General features: G+C 45.7%; 1 non-coding gene across 1 annotated transcript; it reads right to left on the reverse strand.

Moving 5' to 3' along the window:
* Positions 1-7,332: 7,332 nt before the first annotated feature.
* On the reverse strand, positions 7,333-7,404 carry trnaa-ugc (transfer RNA alanine (anticodon UGC)). The gene has a single exon. It is a non-coding gene; the product is annotated as a tRNA-Ala (tRNA).
* Between the last annotated feature and the right edge of the window lie 13,394 nt (positions 7,405-20,798).

Consider the following 20,798-nt stretch of genomic DNA (forward strand, 5'->3'; position numbering starts at 1 on the left):
CGGGAACTGCCGGTGGACCTCGACTCTCTTATCGCCTTAACCATTCAAATTAATGGACGCCTAAGGGAACGCAAGAGTGAGAGGAGGTCTGGTCTCGAGCACACTCGTGCACCCGATATGGTGCATTCACCTCCTATGGAATCCGTTTTGCCATTCCCACTGCTTTCAAGCAGCCTAGCCTTTCCCAAGTTGTTCTCCTCAGGATGTTAGCAAGACTGTGGATGTCTCTGCTACTCCCACTGAATACCATGACGACCTGGAAGTGTTCAGTAAGGCACATGCTACTTCCCTTCCCCCACACCGTCCTTATGATTGTGCCGTCCTTATGATTCTCCCAGGCACTACACCACCTCGGGGTCGGTTGTATTCTCTGTCTGGACCAGAGACCAAAGCTATGGAGGAGTACATAGAGGAGTCTCTGGCCGCTGGGGCCTTCCGTCCTTCTGCATCTCCTGCCGATGCAGGGTTTTTCTTTGTGGAGAAGAAGGACAAGACCCTGCGCCCATGCATTGACTACCGGGGACTTAATGATATCACTGTCAAAAATAATTTCCCCCTACCTCTCCTCGGCGTTTAAACCTCTCCAGGGGGCTACCATGTTTTCCAAGTTGGACCTTCAGAATGCCTACCACCTGGTTTGGATGCACGACGGGGATGAGTGGAAGACAGCCTTCAACACAGCCAGTGGACATTATGAGTACCAGGTCATGCCATTTAGACACACCAACGGCCCCGCTCTCTTCCAGGCTTTGGTCAATGATGTGCTCTGGGACATGCTAAACCGGTTTGTGTTCATCTACCTGTACGACATCCTGTTTTTTTCCCCGATCTGCCGAAGAATATGTACTCCATGTCAGAGCGGTCCTTCAGCGCCTCCTGGAGAACCAATTGTCCAGGGTGCAGTTGCAATGGTTTCTTGGGTTTGCTAACTTCTACCGCCATTTCATTCGGGACTACAGCACCCTGGCGGCCCCCCTCTCGGCACTCACCTCCCCCAAGGTACCGTTCAAATGTTCTCCAGCTGTCGACAAAGCCTTTGTGGACCTGAAGCATCGGTTCACAACAGCACCCATCCTCATCCATCCGGACCCCTCGCGTCAATTTGTGGTGGAACTTGATGCTTCAGATGTTGGAGTGGGGGCCATCCTGTTCCAGCGATCTGCCCAGGACCAAAAGCTTCATCCCTGTGCCTTCCTGTCCCATCGTCTCAATCCTGCTGAGAGGTACTACAATGTTGGCAACCGAGGACTCCTGGCGGTGAAGATGGCGTTGGAGGAGTGGAGGCACTGGCTGGAAGGAGCAGAACAGCCATTCCTGGTCTGGACCGACCATAAAAACTTGGAATATCTCCATTCAGCCAAGTGCCTCAACTCAAGGCAGGCCCGATGGGCCCTCCTGTTTACCAGATTAAACTTTACCATTTCCTACCGTTCTGGGTATGAAAATGTGAAGCCTGATGCTCTATCCCCACCTATACAGTTCCTCTGCCACACCCTCGACTTCCGAAACCATTCTCCCTACCTCATGCCTTGCTGCAACTGTGGATTGGGGTATTGAGAACCTGGTTCATGAGGCGCAACGCTCCCAACCTGTACTTGAAGAGGGCCCGGCTAACTGGCTGTTTGTCTCTAACCCAGTCCGGTCCCGGGTCCTGGAATGGGCTCATTCCTCCAGGCTGGCCTGTCATCCAGGGTCCCACCGTACACTAGCCTGCCTTCGACCACATTTCCGGTGGCCCACAATGGTCCCTGACATTTCTGTCTTCGTCACCGCATGCACTGTGTGTGCTCAAAACAAGACTCCCCGGCAAGCTCCTTCTGGCCTCCTGCAGCCACGACCGGTTCCTCATCGTCCCTGGTCTCATATCTCTGGACTTTGTCACTGGGCTCCCTCCGTCTGATGGCAACACTGTCATTCTAACGGTTATTGGCCCTGTTCTCCAAGGCCGCCCATTTCATCCCTCTCCCCAAACTACCTTCTGCCAAGGAGACACCCGAGCTTATGGTGCAGCATGTCATCCGGATCCATGGACTCCCGGTAGACATGGTCTCCGATCGGGGGTTCTCGTCTCATTCTGCACCCTTATTGGGTCGTCACCCAGCCTGTCATCTGGATTCCATCCCCAAACTAATGGTCAATCGGAGAGAGCCAACCAAGACCTGGAGACCACCTTAAGGTGCCTGGTCTCAACTAACCCCACTACCTGGAGCCGTCAACTGGTCTGGGTGGAGTTTGCCCGGAACACTCTTCCCAGTTCTGCCACGGGACTCTCCCCTTTCGAGTGCTCCATGGGGTATCAGCCTCCACTCTTCCCTGAACAAGAGCAGGATGTCAGCGTACCCTCGGCCCAGATGTTTTTCCGCTACCGTCGACGTACCTGGAGAAGAGCCAGGGCGGCTATTCTCAAGACCAACTCCAGGTATTGTTGACAAGCGGACTGTCGCCGGACCCCAGCTCCCCGCTACCACATTGGGCAGAGGGTATGGCTTTCAACTCAGGATCTGCCCCTTCGGTTATAGTCCCGCAAGCTGTCTCCCCGGTTCATTGGTCCTTTTCCCATCTCCAGAGTCCTGAGTTCCACTGCTGTCCGTCTTGTGTTACCCTGTACCCTCCGTATTCACCCTACCTTCCATGTGTCTTGGATTAAACCTGTCTTTCACTGTCCTTTGTCTTCTGTCTACAGGCCCATCCCTCCCCCCGGGTTATCGGTGGCCAGCCAGCGAATACGGTGAGACGCCTCCTGAAGGTTCGACCACGGGGCAGGGGTTTCCAGTACCTGGTTGACTGGGAGGGTTATGGCCCGGGGGAGAGGTGCTGGGTTCCTGCTAAAAACATCTTGGACCCGGCCCTCATCGCAGATTTCCACCGCCGACACCCCGGTCAGCCAAGTATGCGCCCAGGTAGGACGCCAAGGGGTCACGCCCTGATCTGTTTCACCTGGCCTTGTGATTGTCTCCACCCCCTCCAGGTGTCGCTTATTTTTGCCTAGCCCTTTGGATTAATAAACATTGTAAGATTCCAACCATCTGCCTCCTGTGTCCCCCGTCCCCTGTGTCCCCCGTTGTGCCTTGATATGGGTAGGTTATACAGCCCAAAGACATTAACTTCTGCTTTCTGGAGATCTACAGTAACTGAGGATAAGTGAAATGATTACCAAGGGCCAGATTCCTAGTGGGGGTCAAGTGATATCCATCTTAGGCTAGAGGTTATCTTGACAGGAAGACCACTAACTCCACTTCAAAGTATCTTGATCCATATCTGGGATGCTGTGATGCTGGGACTGCATGCAGGATGTAATGCCATGTAAAGATTAGTCCACTGTCCCACTGAACGGGGTTCGACAGCAACACAGCAACAGAGCAACACAGCAACAGAGCAACACAGCAACAGAGAAAAATCATCATATCATTTTTTTTAAGTTCTTGGAAATGGAAATGACATAGATGAATATGCATCATCATTATTCAGCTTTGCAGAATTTATGAATGTCTAAGAGGGTTAGAATTCTGGTTGCCTGTGTTTCATCATCAATCATTTGAAAGTCTAATTACAGAGAGAACAGGGAGAAAGCAGAGGCCACTTCACATTATTTAGAGATACACTACTGCCTGGAATATAGAGCTCTGTAAAGGGTCTCCATCTATTGGCCAATTGTGTAACTGAATTGAAGTGGGCGTTTTCTGCCATTGAACCACAAGAGGGTGATAGAAGGCTAGTTATGTGACGTCTCAGGCCAGCGGTTGGCCAGGAACATAATCAATCACAAACGGGAAATTCAAACCGAGTATAACACAGATTCCTAGTGTAGTATAAATCTAAATAATTGTATTAAGTTGATCTGATTCCTTTAACTTGGTGACTGTTTATTACCTGAGACCTTTCTAGACAACCCAGACAACATACAGGGAGCGGCCTTCTTACAATGGCTAATGATACCTCAGACACACACACACACACACACACACACACACACACACACACACACACACACACACACACACACACACACACACACACACACACACACACACACACACACACACACACACACACACACACACACACACACACACACACAAGCACAGTCACACACAGAAAGTACTGCATGCGAATGATGAGACACTGTGGAATGTGTATGTTGTGCCTTGCCCTAACATTAAAAGATCAATATTGTGCAATGCTGACCAATAGACTTCAGACAGGTTGAATGTTATAACCCTTCCCCTGACGACAGTAGACCTACCACACCTATCTCCCCTGACTACAGTAGGCCTACCACACCTATCTCCCCTGACTACAGTAGGCCTACCACACCGATCTCCCCTGACGACAGTAGGCCTACCACACCTATCTGACTGAGTCACATACTGTACAACCACAAACTAAACATTGCTGTTTTTACTGAGTAATATAAAAACAAACATGCATCTACAGTGCCTTCAGAAAGTATTCACACCCCTTGACTTATTCCACATTTTGTTGTGTTACAGCCTGAATTCAAAATGGATTAAATATATTATTTTTCTCACCCATCTAGCCTCAATAACCCATAATGACAAAATGAAAACATGTTTTAGAAATGTTTGCAAATTATAGAAAATTTAATACAGAAATATCTCATTTATGACTGAGGGAACTTACAGATAATTGTAACACAACAAAATGTGGAAAAAGTCAATGTGACCGTATGAATACTTTGTAAAGGCATTGTACGTCTTCATGTTTGTGTCGGACATTATGTTTGAACCTGCTAGTAGGCTACATGGTGTTTGTATTGCTTTTATCCTGTCTTATAAACGCATCTAGCAGGCATAACTTTGCATTGCAAATGTAGAGTTATTTGATGAAACATTTAATTTGGCCTTTACTACCATTGCCCATAGAAATGCATTGAATAGCACGTGTACATGGCAAAACAGACAGTTCAAAATAAATCGTAAGGAATAAGGTTTTGAAGTGTCTGTCCCATATCTGAGAGATATGACAACTTTTCTTTACCCATGTAATTGGCTGACTGAGCTCTGCCTGCTATGTGGCCTCTTCAATATTTATATAAGTCAATGGTCTCCTCCTATGCCCCCTCGCTCTTTCTGTTGAATCAAACTGGTGAATCACCCATTCCCACAATGGTCAATTAACCGCACACGGAGACAAGAGTAAAGTCTCACTCTCGCTCTCTGAATTCACAAGTCCCTACAGCTTTAACCCTAAACTGCTGGGAAGTGTCTCTATGTGAACAAGATAATTCCCTTTCGGGTGCTACAATACTGTCTTTATCGATTCCCCACAATCATTACACATTCTGAATGTGAGTATTCCCTTTGTAACATAGCAGATTGCGGCCCGGTTTAGGCTTCATGTTGAAAGCTACGACCTGGTCGAAAGCTTCAAGTGACTTCCAGTGACCAAATGTACTTGGCAAAGTGGGTCAGTCAGTCACAGGAAGGACAGTACGATGATCCCCCAGCATACTCCAGTTCCATGGAGGATAGGATGTCCTGTCCAACTGTCCACACTAAAGCTAGGACACTGATCTACGGTCAGTTGAGCTTTCATCTCTCTAACAGTTAAACTTGGGATTTGGAGAGGGTAAGCTGATCCTAAATCTGGGTAAATTCTACCCAGAGCCCAAAAGAACATGGTGTCCTTTTCACATATGTTTTGCCTTGTTTACGTCTCTTCTCCCTGTTTCTTGTTGGGTTGTTGTATCCATGTTGGGTTGTTGTGTCCTTGTTGGGTTGTTGTGGTTGTCGTGTCCTTGTTGGGTTGTTGTAGTTGTTGGGTTGTTGTGTCCTTGTTAGGTTATTGTGTCCTTGTTGGGTTATTGTGTCCTTGTTGTGTCCTTGTTGGGTTGTTGTGTCCTTGTTGGGTTGTTGTGTCCTTGTTGTGTCCTTGTTGGGTTGTTGTGTCCTTGTTAGGTTATTGTGTCCTTGTTGGGTTGTTGTGTCCTTGTTGGGTTGTTGTGTCCTTGTTGGGTTGTTGTGTACTTGTTGGGTTGTCGTGTCCTTGTTGGGTTGTTGTGTCCTTGTTGGGTTGTTGTGTCCTTGTTGGGTTGTTGTGTCCTTGTTGTGGTGGTTGTTGTGTCCTTGTTGTGGTGGTTGTTGTGTCCTTGTTGTGGTGGTTGTTGTGTCCTTGTTGGGTTGTTGTGTCCTTGTTGGGTTGTTGTGTCCTTGTTGGGTTGTTGTAGTTGTTGGGTTGTTGTGTCCTTGTTAGGTTGTTGTGTCCTTGTTGGGTTGTTGTGTCCTTGTTGGGTTGTTGTGTCCTTGTTGGGTTGTTGTGTCCTTGTTGGGTTGTTGTGTACTTGTTGGGTTGTCGTGTACTTGTTGGGTTGTCGTGTCCTTGTTGGGTTGTCGTGTCCTTGTTGGGTTGTCGTGTCCTTGTTGGGTTGTCGTGTCCTTGTTGGGTTGTCGTGTCCTTGTTGGGTTGTCGTGTCCTTGTTGGGTTGTCGTGTCCTTGTTGGGTTGTTGTGTCCTTGTTGGGTTGTTGTGTACTTGTTGGGTTGTTGTGTCCTTGTTGGGTTGTTGTGTCCTTGTTGGGTTGTTGTGTCCTTGTTGGGTTGTTGTGTCCATGTTGGGTTGTTGTGTCCATGTTGGGTTGTTGTGTCCATGTTGTGGTTGTTGTGTCCATGTTGGGTTGTTGTGTCCATGTTGTGGTTGTTGTGTCCATGTTGGGTTGTTGTGTCCATGTTGTTGTGTCCTTGTTGTGGTTGTTGTGTCCTTGTTGGGTTGTTGTGTCCTTGTTGGGTTGTTGTGTCCATGTTGTGGTTGTTGTGTCCTTGTTGGGTTGTGTGTCCATGTTGTGTTATTTTGTCCATGTTGGGTTGTCGTGTCCTTGTTGGGTTGTTGTGTCCATGTTGTGTTATTTTGTCCATGTTGAGTTGTCGTGTCCTTGCGAGGTTGTTGTGGCAGCAGAGCCAGAGGTTGGTGGGTTGTTCGGTTTATCTGATGGTTCCTTGGTTATTGTGGTCGTTCCGAAGGAGGGACAGAGAGCATTCAGTTGTAAACGGTCTGGTCACCAAACAAGGAATGCATAACTAAATATGACTAAACGGCATCCCCAACTCAAAGTTGAAAATAAGAGCCAATCATTTATTTATTTATTTATTTATTTATATATATATATATATATATATATATATATGAGGATTTTTTTAATCTTGCTGAATAAAGGCGCTGTTTGATGATGTAATGTATAGGATGAGTAGGCAAAAGTAATGCCTTGTTAGTGTTCACATTTCTTTTAAAAATCTTTATCCAATTGCTCCTATCACAATCAATTTGAAGATTTGGCTGCAAAGATTGTCTTCTCCTTTCATTTAGACAAAATACATCCTGGAGATGCCGGGGATTGAACCCGGGGCCTCATACATGCAAAGCATGCGCTCTACCACTGAGCTACATCCCCTCCCCTACAAGAACTTATGCAACAGGCTTTATGTGCTTTCCCTGCAGGCAGGTGTCAGTCCTTATATGTCCTGTGAAAGAGAAGCCAATAGACAGCCAGGATATTTCTGTTTGACTGTTATGCAATATGATTTGAGGTGCACAGTCTTAACCCTTGACCTTGTGTTCATTAGGTGTGTGTGTGTGTGTGTGTGTGTGTGTGTGTGTGTGTGTGTCTTGTGGATGTTTGTTGTAATTGGCTTTGGATATTTTTTTTTGTCATGAGTATAGAATTTGTATTTATATTTTACATTAATATTCACTTTTGTTTCTATTTTTGAGGAGACATATACCACAAAGTACATTAATTTCTTCCATTCATGTTTTCTTCTGTTCTCTTCATAAAAAATGCACAATAAATGAAAAACAAACATACAGATTATTTATAGATACACATTTCTTTTTTATATAATCCAGGCTATTTTTAGCTGAAGGCTGTATTTTGGTTCACTGTAATGAGATTGGGGAAACAGCCGATCTTCCCACAGTGCAAATACAGACCCTGGTGAGAGAGTGAGAGAGAGAGACTAAGGGGGAGAAAGAGTGTGTGTGTGTGTGTGTGTATATGCATGCATACATGCATGCATGATCGGGTGGAGACCAGCATTTTCTCATCAGCCATGATATTCTAATCCAGTGGGAGATTAAAATAGCCCTGTTTCCTAATATCCTCCAGAGGGCCGTGGAAAGGACCATGGCCTCTCCCCGCTGATCCCCAGCTAGCACAGCTTGTCCCCCAGCCACGCTCTCAGCCCTGCCAAGGACACCCACCTGCAGCCCTACTTGTGTTAGCCATGTAGGGACAGACCCACAGAATCGGACGCATGGAGTGAGGATTTTAGTAGAGCTAAAGGAGAGGAGGAGTGGAAGGGGGGGAAGGGAGAGAGGAGGTTGACTCTCTCCCCCATATCTCTCTCTCTCTCTCGCTCTCTCTCTCTCTCAATTCAATTTCAATTTCAATTTAAGGGGGTTTTATTGGCATGGGAAATATATGGAATGGCGCCGGAGGGGATTGGCTGCCGTTTTACGGGCTCCCTACTAACTGTGCTATTTTGTGTGTTTTTCGCATTATTTGTAACTTATTTCGTACATAATGTTTTGCTTCCGTCTCGAAAAGAGCTTCTGGATGTCAGAAAGTGATTATTCACATCGAACTGGACAAAGATCTTTTCTTTAATGAGTCCGACGTGAAGGATATACTGTTTCTCGAGACCAGGCCCAAATCCCCGTCATTCGCGTAAAGAAAAAATGGAGGTACAGCGGGCGTAGATCGGGTTGCCCTTTTCTTGTGGCAACAGGTCACAAATCTTGCTGCTGTGATGGCCCACTGTGGTATTTCACCCAATAGATATGGGAGTTTATCAAAATTGGTTTTGTTTTCGCATTCTTTGTGGGTCTTTGTAATCTGAGGGAAATATGTGTCTCTAATATGGTCATACATTTGGCAGGAGGTTAGGAAGTGCAGCTCAGTTTCCACCTTATTTTGTGGGCAGTGTGCACATAGCCTGTCTTCTCTTGAGAGACAGGTCTGCTTACGTTAGCCTTTCACAATAGCAAGGCTATGTTCACTGAGTCTGTACAAGTCAAAGCTTTCCTTAATTTTAGGTCAGTCACAGTGGTCAGCTATTCTGTTTAGGGACAAATAGCATTCTATTTTGTTCTTTAAAAAAAAAAATATTTCCAATGTGTCAAGAAATTATCTTTTGGTTTTCTCATGATTTGTTTGGGTCTAATTGTGTTGCTGTCCTGGGGCTCAGTGGGGTCTGTTTGTGTTTGTGAAAAGAGACCCAGGACCAGCTTGCTTCGTGTACTCTTCTCTAGGTTCAACTCTCTGTAGGTGATGGCTTTGTTATTGAAGGTTTGGGAATCACTTCCTTTTAGGTGGTTGTAGAATTTAACGGCTCTTTTCTGGATTTTGATAATTAGCGGGTATTGGCCTAATTCTGCTCTGCATGCATTATTTGGTGTTTCACATTGTACACGGAGGATATTTTTTGTAAAATTCTGCATGCAGTCTCAATTTGGTGTTTGTCCCATTTTGTGAATTCTTGTTTGGTGAGCAGACCCCAGACCTCACAACCATAAAGGGCAATGACTATAACTGATTCAATTTTATGTTCCTTTTGATGGCATTGAATACCTTCCTGCCTTGTTTCTCAGATCGTTCACAGCTTTGTGGAAGTTACCTGTGGCGCTGATATTTAGCCCAAGGTATATATAGTTTTTTGTGTGCTCTAGGGCAACGGTGTCTAGAATGGAATTTGTGGTCCTGGCAACTGGACCTTTTTTGGAACACCATTCTTTTTGTCTTACTGAGATTTACTGTCAGGGCCTTGGTTGGGGACAGAAGCACCAGGTCATCAGCAAACAGTAGACATTTGACTTCAGATTCTAGTAGGGTGAGGCCGGGTGCTGCACTGTTCTTGTGCCCTTGCCAATTTGTTGATATATATTTTGAAGAGGGTGGGGCTTAAGCCGCATCCTTGTCTCACCCCATGACCCTGTGGAAAGAAATGTGTGTTTTTTGCCAATTTTAACCACACACTTTTTGTTTGTGTACATGGATTTTATAATGTGGTATGTTTTTCCCCCAACACCACTGTCCATCAGTTTGTATAGCAGACACTCATGCCAAATTGCATCAAAAGCTTTTTTGAAATTAACAAAGCATGATGCTGTCGATGGCTAGCAAAGAGAAATGTACCTGCATGTGTTCAAAGGGGCCCATGTCTTTCTCTTCCTGCTGTGAATACTGTTATGTGACTTCCTTGGAGTCCAAAGGTATGAACACTGAGCATTATGATGGAAGCCTATCCAGTCGAGGAAGGGAATATATATTTTGGACAGGCTGCAGGGTGCACTGCAACTGTCTACACTGTCCCCTGGTTCTTTTCCTTCCTAACAGGCAGAGGATTGGGGCCTCAGAGGCATGGGACACAGCTGAGTAGACTGAACAGGAAACATTAGCCCTTACAAGGGATTGACCAAGTCAGCCCAGAGAGAGAACACACACACACCGCAGACTATGATTAAAAACCAGTTGTTCCTGATCCAATAAGCCAGGCTGAAAGAGAACTCTAATTAAACATAGGCGGCATGGCAACTCTAAATATGTTGGGTTGTGTTATGCCCTATGACGAGCCATGAACTATGAACTGTTCTGTATGTTTTGTAATTAATTGCTGTAATGAATACCACTGCATGGCCTGTGTGTTACTGCTGTGTGTTCATTGGCCTGAATTTGTTTCTAGTAGGCCTATAAGCAGGCCATGGCCACTGGCATGTCTCTGGTGATACTGATAGAAAGAGTTATCCTGACCTCTCTGCTGTGGCTGTACACTTATCATGAGCCAGGACACTCACACTGAGGAGAGGGTAGAGAGGGAGATAAGGGAGAGAGGGAGGGGAATGAGTCTGAGAGGAGGCAGGGCAGAGAGAGAGAGAGAGACATGGTGGAGAGGGAAAGAGAGACATGGTAGAGAGGGAGGGTGAGACATGGTAGAGAGGGAGAAAGAGACATGGTAGAGAGGGGGAGAGAGACATGGTAGAGAGGGGGAGAGAGACATGGTGGAGAGGAAGAGAGGGAGACATGGTGGAGAGGGGGAGAGAGACATGGTGGAGAGGAAGAGAGGGAGACATGGTGGAGAGGGGGAGAGAGACATGGTGGAGAGGGAGAGAGAGACATGGTAGAGAGGAAGAGAGGGAGAGGGAGACATGGTGGAGAGGGGGAGAGAGACATGGTAGAGAGGGAGAGAGAGGGGCTGAGAGGAGAGGGGATAAAGGGGTAGAGAGGTCTGACAAGAGGGGGAAGGGGGGAGAAGGGCTCGGAGGGCTGAGACTGGGGTAGGGTTAGCAAGAGGGAGTTACTTAGACTAGGTAGGGTTGTCACATTCCAGTGCAAATATGGAATAGGGTGAAAAGAGAGGTAGTCCTAAAAGTAATGAGAAGAGACTGAGGTTCAGTGAACTGCAGGTCATACATTAGACTGTTGGTCCAGATTAAATAATGGGCTATATTTACTCAATGATTTCACCAGCGCACATGCTGCAAACATAAACACTTGGTAAATGTATAGAGAAACATAATGCTACAACATGAAACTGCACATTATGAATTCCTTTTCTTGTCCTTAACCCCTCCAACTCCGCCTCCTCCCCTCCCTGTACCATAGACTCCTCCCCCTTCCTCCTCCTCCTCCACCCATCACATGAGAGTGTGTTATGTCATCAGGTTTCCCCTGTTTGTGCTTCCCTCCGTATAGGCAACCCTGCAGATCCATCTCTCTATCCATCACTCCATCCATCTCTCTATCTACCTCCCTCCCTACCTTACAGCAAATACCTCTGTTCATCGGGTATATTCTTCTGAAGGGTGCTTTGTCTGACCTGTTAGGGCTTGGCTTGAACAAAAGCCTGAACACTGCGGCCCTCTAGGACCAGAGTTGCCCGTATATGTCTTAAAAGGTCAAATGTGGGCAAAACCTCCACAGACACAATGAGGGACACTGAGCCTTTGAGTTTTCTCTGTCAGCTGTTCTATTTCTCTTTCCTGTGAATCCATCTCTTATCAAAAGCACACATAGCTCTGTGATCCCTCTTGTTCCTAAAGCTGAGTACAGAAAACAGGTCTGGGTATATAGTTAAGCAATAAGGCCCGAGGGGGTGTGGTATATGGCCAATATACCACGACCAAGGTACCTGGATACAGCCCTTAGCCGTGGTATATTGTCCATATAACACAAACCCCAGAGGTGCCTTATTGCTATTATAAACTGTTTCCGAATGTAATTAGAACAGTACAAATAAATGTTTTGTCATACCCGTGGTATACGGTCTCATATACCACGGCTTTCAGCCAATCAGCATTCAGGGCTGGAACCACCCAATTTATAATGAAGCATAGTAGGCAGATATATGTGAGCATAACCTCAGTCTCATCAGCAGCTGTATGCTCCCTTTGTTCCATCTAACAAATGTTTAATGCAATAAATGAACAGTACACATATGTAACATACTCCCCCTTTTCTGCATTGTTTTCCTTGCTGAATGAATATACTAACCATCCACTAACACACCCAACCTGTTGCTTACAAACTTAAGTTTGCCCTCATGTACCATTGCGGGGTAAGGAAGGGTAGGGGCAGGCGTGATAGCAAAGAGCAACTGTGCTAAATGCACACACACATACATACATAGCCTACACACACACACATCAGCCCAGTGACCTTTCCCCTACTTCCTCTACCAGCCCCTAGGTGCTTGCTGGGAGAAGTGTAGGAATCCAGTCAGTATTCTGTAAAAACAGTAATTGTAGTTCAGAAGAAGAGGAGGGAACGAGTGAGGAAGTCTATCACTTCTCTGTGTTCTTGATGAGAGTTTTGAAGTCCAGTTGACAACAAAAGACTCTCTGGTCTGGGTTATTGTGAGAACCTTTATGAATCACATTTCACAAGAGGTATTTTTGGGTTTCAGTCCTGAGAACCCAGCTTTTCATTCAGGGATGGATGTAATTTGATATACATTTACATAGCCTTCCCTGTAGCTCAGTTGGTAGAGCATGGTGTTTGCGACACCAGGGTTGTGGGTTCGATTCCCACGGGGGGCCAGCACAGAAAAAAAAATGTATGAAATGTATGCATTCACTACTGTAAGTCGCTCTGGATAAGAGCGTCTGGTAAATGACTAAAATGTAAAATGTACATTTTAGTCATTTTGCAGACGCTCTTATCCAGAGCGACTTACAGTAGTGAATGCATACATTTCATAAAAAAAAATTCCTGTGGTGGCCCCCCGTGGGAATCGAACCCACAACCCTTGGCGTTGCAAACACCATGCTCTACCAACTGAGCTACAAGGAAGGGTACCTGGAGGAAATGGGTACCTGGAGGAAAATGGGGGAGGGTCATGCTTTTTCCATTTCAGTCAAGCGGAAGGTTAAGAATTTTTTTAATCTAGTTCAGGGGAGGGTCATTTTAATTTGGAATTGATGACATTTCTATATTTCTCAGAGTTTTAGAATTAGTTGCTTATTAGGCTATATATGGATGTGTGCCTGATGCCCCCCTTCATCTCTGATTGTCAGCTGGGCGTGAAATATCAAGTGCGCCTATAGCCTATTTGGTGTGGTCTCAATCACATGATCCATAGCCTATAGGCTATGAAGTGCATGCACGGAGAAGCACAGGGCACAGTTCTATTTCTAAGATAGCTGTTGGGATGGTGTAAATGAAACAAGGCTGGTCAACACACTGTAATGGATGTTCCAACCCTGAGCCCCAGCATGCTCTGCTCTTGCTGATCAGCAACTAAGTAATGGCTGTGCTGTTTGCTCAGTGATAAATTAGTATCCAACTAGTCAGTGACAACTGTGTGGAGTTTGGAGTTTGATACAGCAATTATGTGAGCTTAATACAGTATTATAGAAACTATGTCCTGGGATTTCCTGTGATCTATGTAGAAGAACCCCTTACCTTCTAGCGACTCTTGTTTAGAGCAAAACGTGTGCGTGTTCGTGAGAGTCTGAGCTTTTCATGGATAGATTTCAATAGTTTGTAGCTCAAACCCTTTTAGGACTCGACAGTTTTTGTAAAAATACCCGACCCTGGGCCCCTTCAGGATCCACCCTTGTCTCACAAACACCACTCTAGTTCAGCCCCTGATAATCACAGACTAATCACACAGGTTTCAATGGATGCAGAAGAAATCTATCGAATCCAATGGTACTGTCACACCCTGATCTGTTTCACCTGTCTTGTGATTGTCTCCACCCCCTCCAGGTGTCGCTTATTATCCCTGGTGTATATATCCCTGTGTTTCCTGTCTCTCTGTGTATATATCCCTGTGTTTCCTGTCTCTCTGTGTATATATCCCTGTGTTTCCTGTCTCTCTGTGTATATATCCCTGTGTTTCCTGTCTCTCTGTGTATATATCCCTGTGTTTCCTGTCTCTCTGTGCCAGTTCGTCTTGAATGTTTTTCAAGTCAACCAGCGGTTTTCCTGTACTCCTGCTTCTTTTCTCTTTTGCCTGTCCTCCTGGGTTTTGACCCTTGCCTGTTTTCTGGACTCTGTCGCCGTCTGCCTGACCATTCTGCCTGCCCTGACCTCAAGCCTGCCTGCCACTCTGTACCTCCTGGACTCTGAACTGGTTTTGACCTTTTGCCTGTCCACGACCATTCTCTTACCTACCCTTTTGGATTGTTTAATAAATATCAGCGCTCAAACCATCTGCCTCTCGTGTCTGCATCTGGGTCTGGCCTTGTGCCCTTATAGGTACAACCCAGTCTGTAGCTCAAACATACAATGCTTTAAAGGGGTTAGAAGTCCAAAACATGCTGGGACTGTAGGAGTTAAGGGGACTGAAATAAAATAATTTGATTATGGTTGAAATAGCTTTTGTCCCAGGCTGGTAATCAATAGGGCTTATATAGTAACTGAGCTGTAACAAACACCAGGGTCAAAGATAGCAGACAGACAGACTATCTGCTCCATGTTTGTGTACATGGTGTTATCACAGTGCAGGTATCAGGGAGAGGTGAGGTGTGTGTGTGTGTGTGTGTGTGTGTGTGTGTGTGTGTGTGTGTGTGTGTGTGTGTGTGTGTGTGTGTGTGTGTACGTGTGTGTGTACGTGCCTGCCTGCCATTGTATACCTGTGAAAGAGTGTTGCTTAGCACTTGGTAACTATACAGGCCTGTAGCCTTATCATCTTGCCTTCAGTTTAGACCACTAAAGCTCACATTGCCATGGGGCTGGTCTCTCCTGTCTTCAGTTTAGACCACTAAAGCTCACATTGCCATGGGGCTGGTCTCTCCTGTCTTCAGTTTAGACCACTAAAGCTCACATTGCCATGGGGCTGGTCTCTCCTGTCTTCAGTTTAGACCACTAAAGCTCACATTGCCATGGGGCTGGTCTCTCCTGTCTTCAGTTTAGACCACTAAAGCTCACATTGCCATGGGGCTGGTCTCTCCTGTCTTCAGTTTAGACCACTAAAGCTCACATTGCCATGGGGCTGGTCTCTCCTGTCTTCAGTTTAGACCACTAAAGCTCACATTGCCATGGGGCTGGTCTCTCCTGTCTTCCTTCAGTGGTACTGTCAGAGAGAGCAAGGCTTACTGGAGAGCATGTAGCCTACAGGACACTGACACAACCTGTTCTGTTAGCTTTGATCTGGGTCTGTGTTCAAAACACACACACACACACACACACACACACACACACACACACACACACACACACACACACACACACACACACACACACACACACACACACACACACACACACACACACAATCTCCCCTGCCCACGTCTGTACTCACAGTACAGTATGCACACTGGTCAGTATGTACACTAGTCAGTGTCTCTCTCTCCCTCACTCTCTCTGCCTCACTCTCTCTCTCTCACTATCTCTCAATTTCAATATCTCCCTTTAGCTCTCTCTCGCTCTCTCGCTCTCCCTCCCTCCCTCCCTCACTCTCTCTTTCTCAATTTCAATTCAATTCAATTTAAGGGCTTTATTGGCATGGAAAACATATGTTTACATTGTCAAAACAGGTGAAATAGATAATAAACTAAATGGAAAATGAATAAACAGGTTGTATTTACAATGGTGTTTGTTCTTCACTGATTGACCTTTTCTTGTGGCAACAGGTCACAAATCTTGCTGCTGTGATGGCACACTGTGGTATTTCACCCAGTAGATATGGGAGTTTATTAAAATTGGGTTTGTTTTCAAATTCTTTGTGGGTCTGTGTAATCTGAGGGAAATATGTGTCTCTAACATGGTCATACATTTGGCAGGAGGTTAGGAAGTGCAGCTTAGTTTCTCTGTCTCTCGCTCTTTCTCTCTCTTTCTCACTCTCTTGGTCTTTCTCTCTCCCTCTGTCTCTCTCCCTCTCTCTCTGTCTCTCTCCCTCTCTCTCTGTCTCTCTCCCCCTCTCTCTGTCTCTGTCTCTCTCCCTATGTCTCTCTACACTAACTCACATTTGTATCATAGTGATTCAGTTCAGAGTCTCTGTGGAGGACATTGAGTCCTGTCTGCCATGTCCTGTCTGATCTAGAAGAATGTGAATATCTGCTCATAAACCAGATTGACTACTTACCATTACACCCATGCTTAACAATAAACCTTTGTCTCAGATTTGGTAAGAGATACTGGCTAATCCTGTGGGCACTGAGTAATACAAGTAAAACTAACATGTAGGCCTGCTGTTAAGCAACCAAAAAACCTTACTGAAAGGTTCCTGATGGTCCAAACTTCAATGTACTAATTTCTTGGTCAGGTAAATATGACCTCTGGTCCTCACAGCAAGCCAATAAGACTGTGTATCTCAACACTGACAAGCCCAAACCCATTGGGGTTGTGTGGATGTTTGTGAGAGGGCTGTGTGTGTGCGTGTATGTATTTGTGTGTGTGTGTGTGTGTGTGTTTGAGTGTGTGTGTGAACAGGATTCCAGACCCTCGGGAACCTTGGCCTGCTCTCCAATATGGAGGGTAATGTTATGGTGTTAGGTGTCATCTGTGAACGGCATCCTCCCTGACATAACAACAAACTTTCGCTCCATGTTGCAACAAGACACAGCACACAGGGCATACACATACACACATGAAGTGTAGATTCAGGAAAACTAGCACAAGACATAGCTTAAACAAACAGACAGTTAAGTTCTTTACAAAACATAGCCGTAGGTCTGTACGTTAGTACAAATGTACTGGACGTACAAGACTCCGACAAGTGCACACCTGTTGAAGTCACATACTGTATGCAAAACACCAGTCTCAACGTCAACAGTGAAGAGGCTCCTCCGGGATGCTGGCCTTCAAGGCAGATTTCCTCTGTCCAGTGTCTGTGTTCTTTTGCCCATCTTAATCTTTTCTTTTTATTGGCCAGTCTGAGATATGGCTTTTTCTTTGCAACTCTGCCTAGAAGGCCAGCATCCCGGAGTCGCCTCTTCACTGTTGACGTTGAGACTGGTGTTTTGCGTGTACTATTTAATGAAGCTGCCAGTTGAGGACTTGTGAGGCGTCTGTTTCTCAAACTAGATACTCTAATGTACTTGTCCTCTTGCTCAGTTGTGCACCGGGGCCTCCCACTCCTCTTTCTATTCTGGTTAGAGCCAGTTTGCGCTGTTCTGCGAAGGGAGTAGTACACAGCGTTCTACGGGATCTTCAGTTTCTTGGCAATTTCTCGCATGGAATAGCCTTTATTTCTCAGAACAAGAATAGACTGATGAGTTTTAGAAGAAAGTTAATTGTTTCTGGGCATTTTGAGCCTGTAATCGAACCCACAAATGCTGATACTCCAGATACTCAACTAGTCTAAAGAAGGCCAGTTTAATTGCTTCTTTAATCAGAACAACAGTTTTCAGCTGTGCTAACATAATTGCAAAAGGGTTTTCTAATGATCAATTAGCCTTTTAAAATGATAAACTTGGATTAGTTAACACAACATGCCATTGGAACAAAGGAGTGAATGTTGCTGATAATGAGCCTCTGTACGCCTATGTAGATATTCCATAAAAAATCTGCCGTTTACAGCTACAATAGTCATTTACAACATTAACAATGTCTACACTGAATTTCTGATCAATTTGATGTCATTTCAATGGACAAAAAAATGTGCTTTTCTTTCAAAAACAAAGACATTTCTAAGTGACCCCAAACTTTTGAACAGTAGTCTACATGTGTGCGAGCACATGCACATACTGACAACCTCTCCCTGACCCAGTCTGTTATACCTTCATGTTTCAAGCAGACCACCATAGGCCCTGTGCCCAGGAACGCGAAGGTAACCTATCTAAATTACTATCGCCATGTAGCACTCACATCTGTTGCCATGAAATGCTTTGAAAGGCTGGTCATCTCACATCAACAACATCATCCCAGACACACTGGACCCACTCCAATTCACATACCGCCCCAACAGATCCACAGATGACCCAATCTCTATTGCACTCCACACTGCCCTCTCCCACCTGGATAAAAGGAACACCTGCGAGAATGTTGTTCCTTAACTACAGCTCAGCGTTCAACACCATAGTGCCCTCAAAGCTCCTCACTAAGCTAAGGACCCTGGGACTGAACTCCTCCCTCTGCATCTGGATCCTGGACTTCCTGACAGGCTGCTCCCAGGTGGTGAGGATGGGCAACAACACATTCGCCACGCTGACCATAAACACGGGGGCTACTCAGGGGTGCGTGCTTAGTCACCTCCTGTACTCCCTGGCCTCGCACGACTCTAACACCATCATTAAGTTTGCTGACGACACAAGGGTAGTAGGCCTGATCACCGACGACGATGAGCCATGCTATAGGGAGGAGGTCAGTGACCTGGTAGTGTGGTGCCAGGACAACAACGTCACCCTCAATGTCAGAAGACAAAGAAGCTGATCATGGACTACAAGAAACGGAGAGCCGAGCACACCCCCATTCACATCGACAGAGGTGTAGTGGAGTGGGTCGAGAGCTTCAAGTTCCTTGGTGTCCACATCACTAAGGACATATCATGGTCCAAACACACCAACACAGTCATGAACGCCTCTTCCCCCTCAGCTACAACACGGCAAGCAGTACCGATGCACCAAGTCTGGAACCAACAGGACCCTGAACAGCTTCTACCCTCAAGCCATAAGACTGCTAAATAGTTAACCAAAGCTTATTATATATCCTGTTGCCTAGTCACTCTACCCCTACCTATATGTATATATCTACCTCAATTGCCTCGTACCCCTGCACATCGATTCAGTACTAGTACCACGACTCAGTACTGGTAACCCGACTCGGTACTGGTACCCTGACTTGGTACAATTACTCAGTTCTGGTACCCCGACTCGGTACTGGTACCCTGACTTGGTACAATTACTCAGTTCTGGTACCCCGACTCGGTACTGGTACCCTGACTCGGTACTAGTACCCTGACTCGGTACACTGACTCGGTACTAGTACCCTGACTCGGTACACTGACTCAGTACTGGTACCCTGACTCGGTACTGGTACCCTGACTCAGTACTGGTGCCCTGACCCAGTACTGGTGCACTGACTCTGTACTGGTACCCTGACTCGGTACACTGACTCAGTACTGGTACCTGACTCGTACTAGTACACTGACTCGGTACTGGTACCCTGACTCAGTACACTGACTCAGTACTGGTATCCTGACTCGGTACTGGTATCCTGACTCGGGACTCGGGACTCATTGTGTATTTATTATTTTTGTTATTCTCTTTCTATTATTTTTCTATGTTACTCTGATCATTGTTGGGAAAGACCCATCAGTAAGCATTTCAATGTTAGTCTACACCTGTTGTTTACCAAGCATGGGACAAATAACATCTGATTGATTTGATTTACAGTGCATTCGGAAAGTATTCAGACCCCTTGACTTATTCCACATTTTGTTACATTACAGCCTTATTCTAAAATGTATTAAAATGGTTTTTTTCCCGCTCATCAATCTACACACAATACCCCATAATGACAAAGCAAAAACAGGTATTTACATTATTTTTTGGAGAGAAAAAAAGAAAATAACAGAAAAATTACATTTACATAAGTAAACAGACCCTTTACTCAGTGCTTTGATAAAAAGCACCTTTGGCAGTGGTTACAGCCTCAAGTCTTATATGGTATGACTTTACAAGCTTGGCACCTGTATGTGGGGAGTTTCTCCCATTCTTCTCTGCAGATCCTCTCAAGCGAGAAAATCTTGTTTCTCATGTTCTGAGATTCTTTAGGTGCCTTTTGGCAAACTTCAAGCTGTCATGTGCCTTTTACTGTGGAGTGGCCACTCTACCATAAAGGCCTGATTGGTGGAGAGCTGCAAAGATGGTTGTCCTTCTGGAAGTTTCTCCCATCTCCACAGAGCCACTCTAAATCAAATCAAATGTATTTATATAGCCTATTTAACTCTAGAGCTCTGTCAGAGAGACCATCGGGTTTTTGGTCACCTCCCTGACCAAGGCCCTTCTCACCCGATTGCTCCGTTTTGCCGGGTGGCAAGAGTGTTGGTGATTCCAAACTTCTTTCATTTAAGAATGATGGAGGCCACTGTGTTCTTGGGGACCTTCAATGCTGCAGAATTGTTTTGGTACCCTTCCCCAGATCTGTGCCTCGACACAATCCTATCTCTGAGCTCTATGGACATTCCCTTCGACCGCATGGCTTGGTTTTTGCTCTGACATGCACTGTCGACTGTGGGACCTTATATAGACAGGTGTGTGCCTTTCCAAATCATGTCCAATCAATTGAATTTACCTCAGGTGGACTCCAATCAAGTTGTAGAAACATTTCAAGGATGATCAATGGAAACAGGATGCACCTGAGCTCAATTTCAAGTCTCATAGCAAAGGGTCTGAATAATATAT

The sequence above is a fragment of the Salmo salar genome, chromosome 13, assembly GCF_965601325.2.
Source record: "Salmo salar chromosome 13, fSalSal1, whole genome shotgun sequence".
Lineage (NCBI taxonomy): Eukaryota > Metazoa > Chordata > Actinopteri > Salmoniformes > Salmonidae > Salmo > Salmo salar.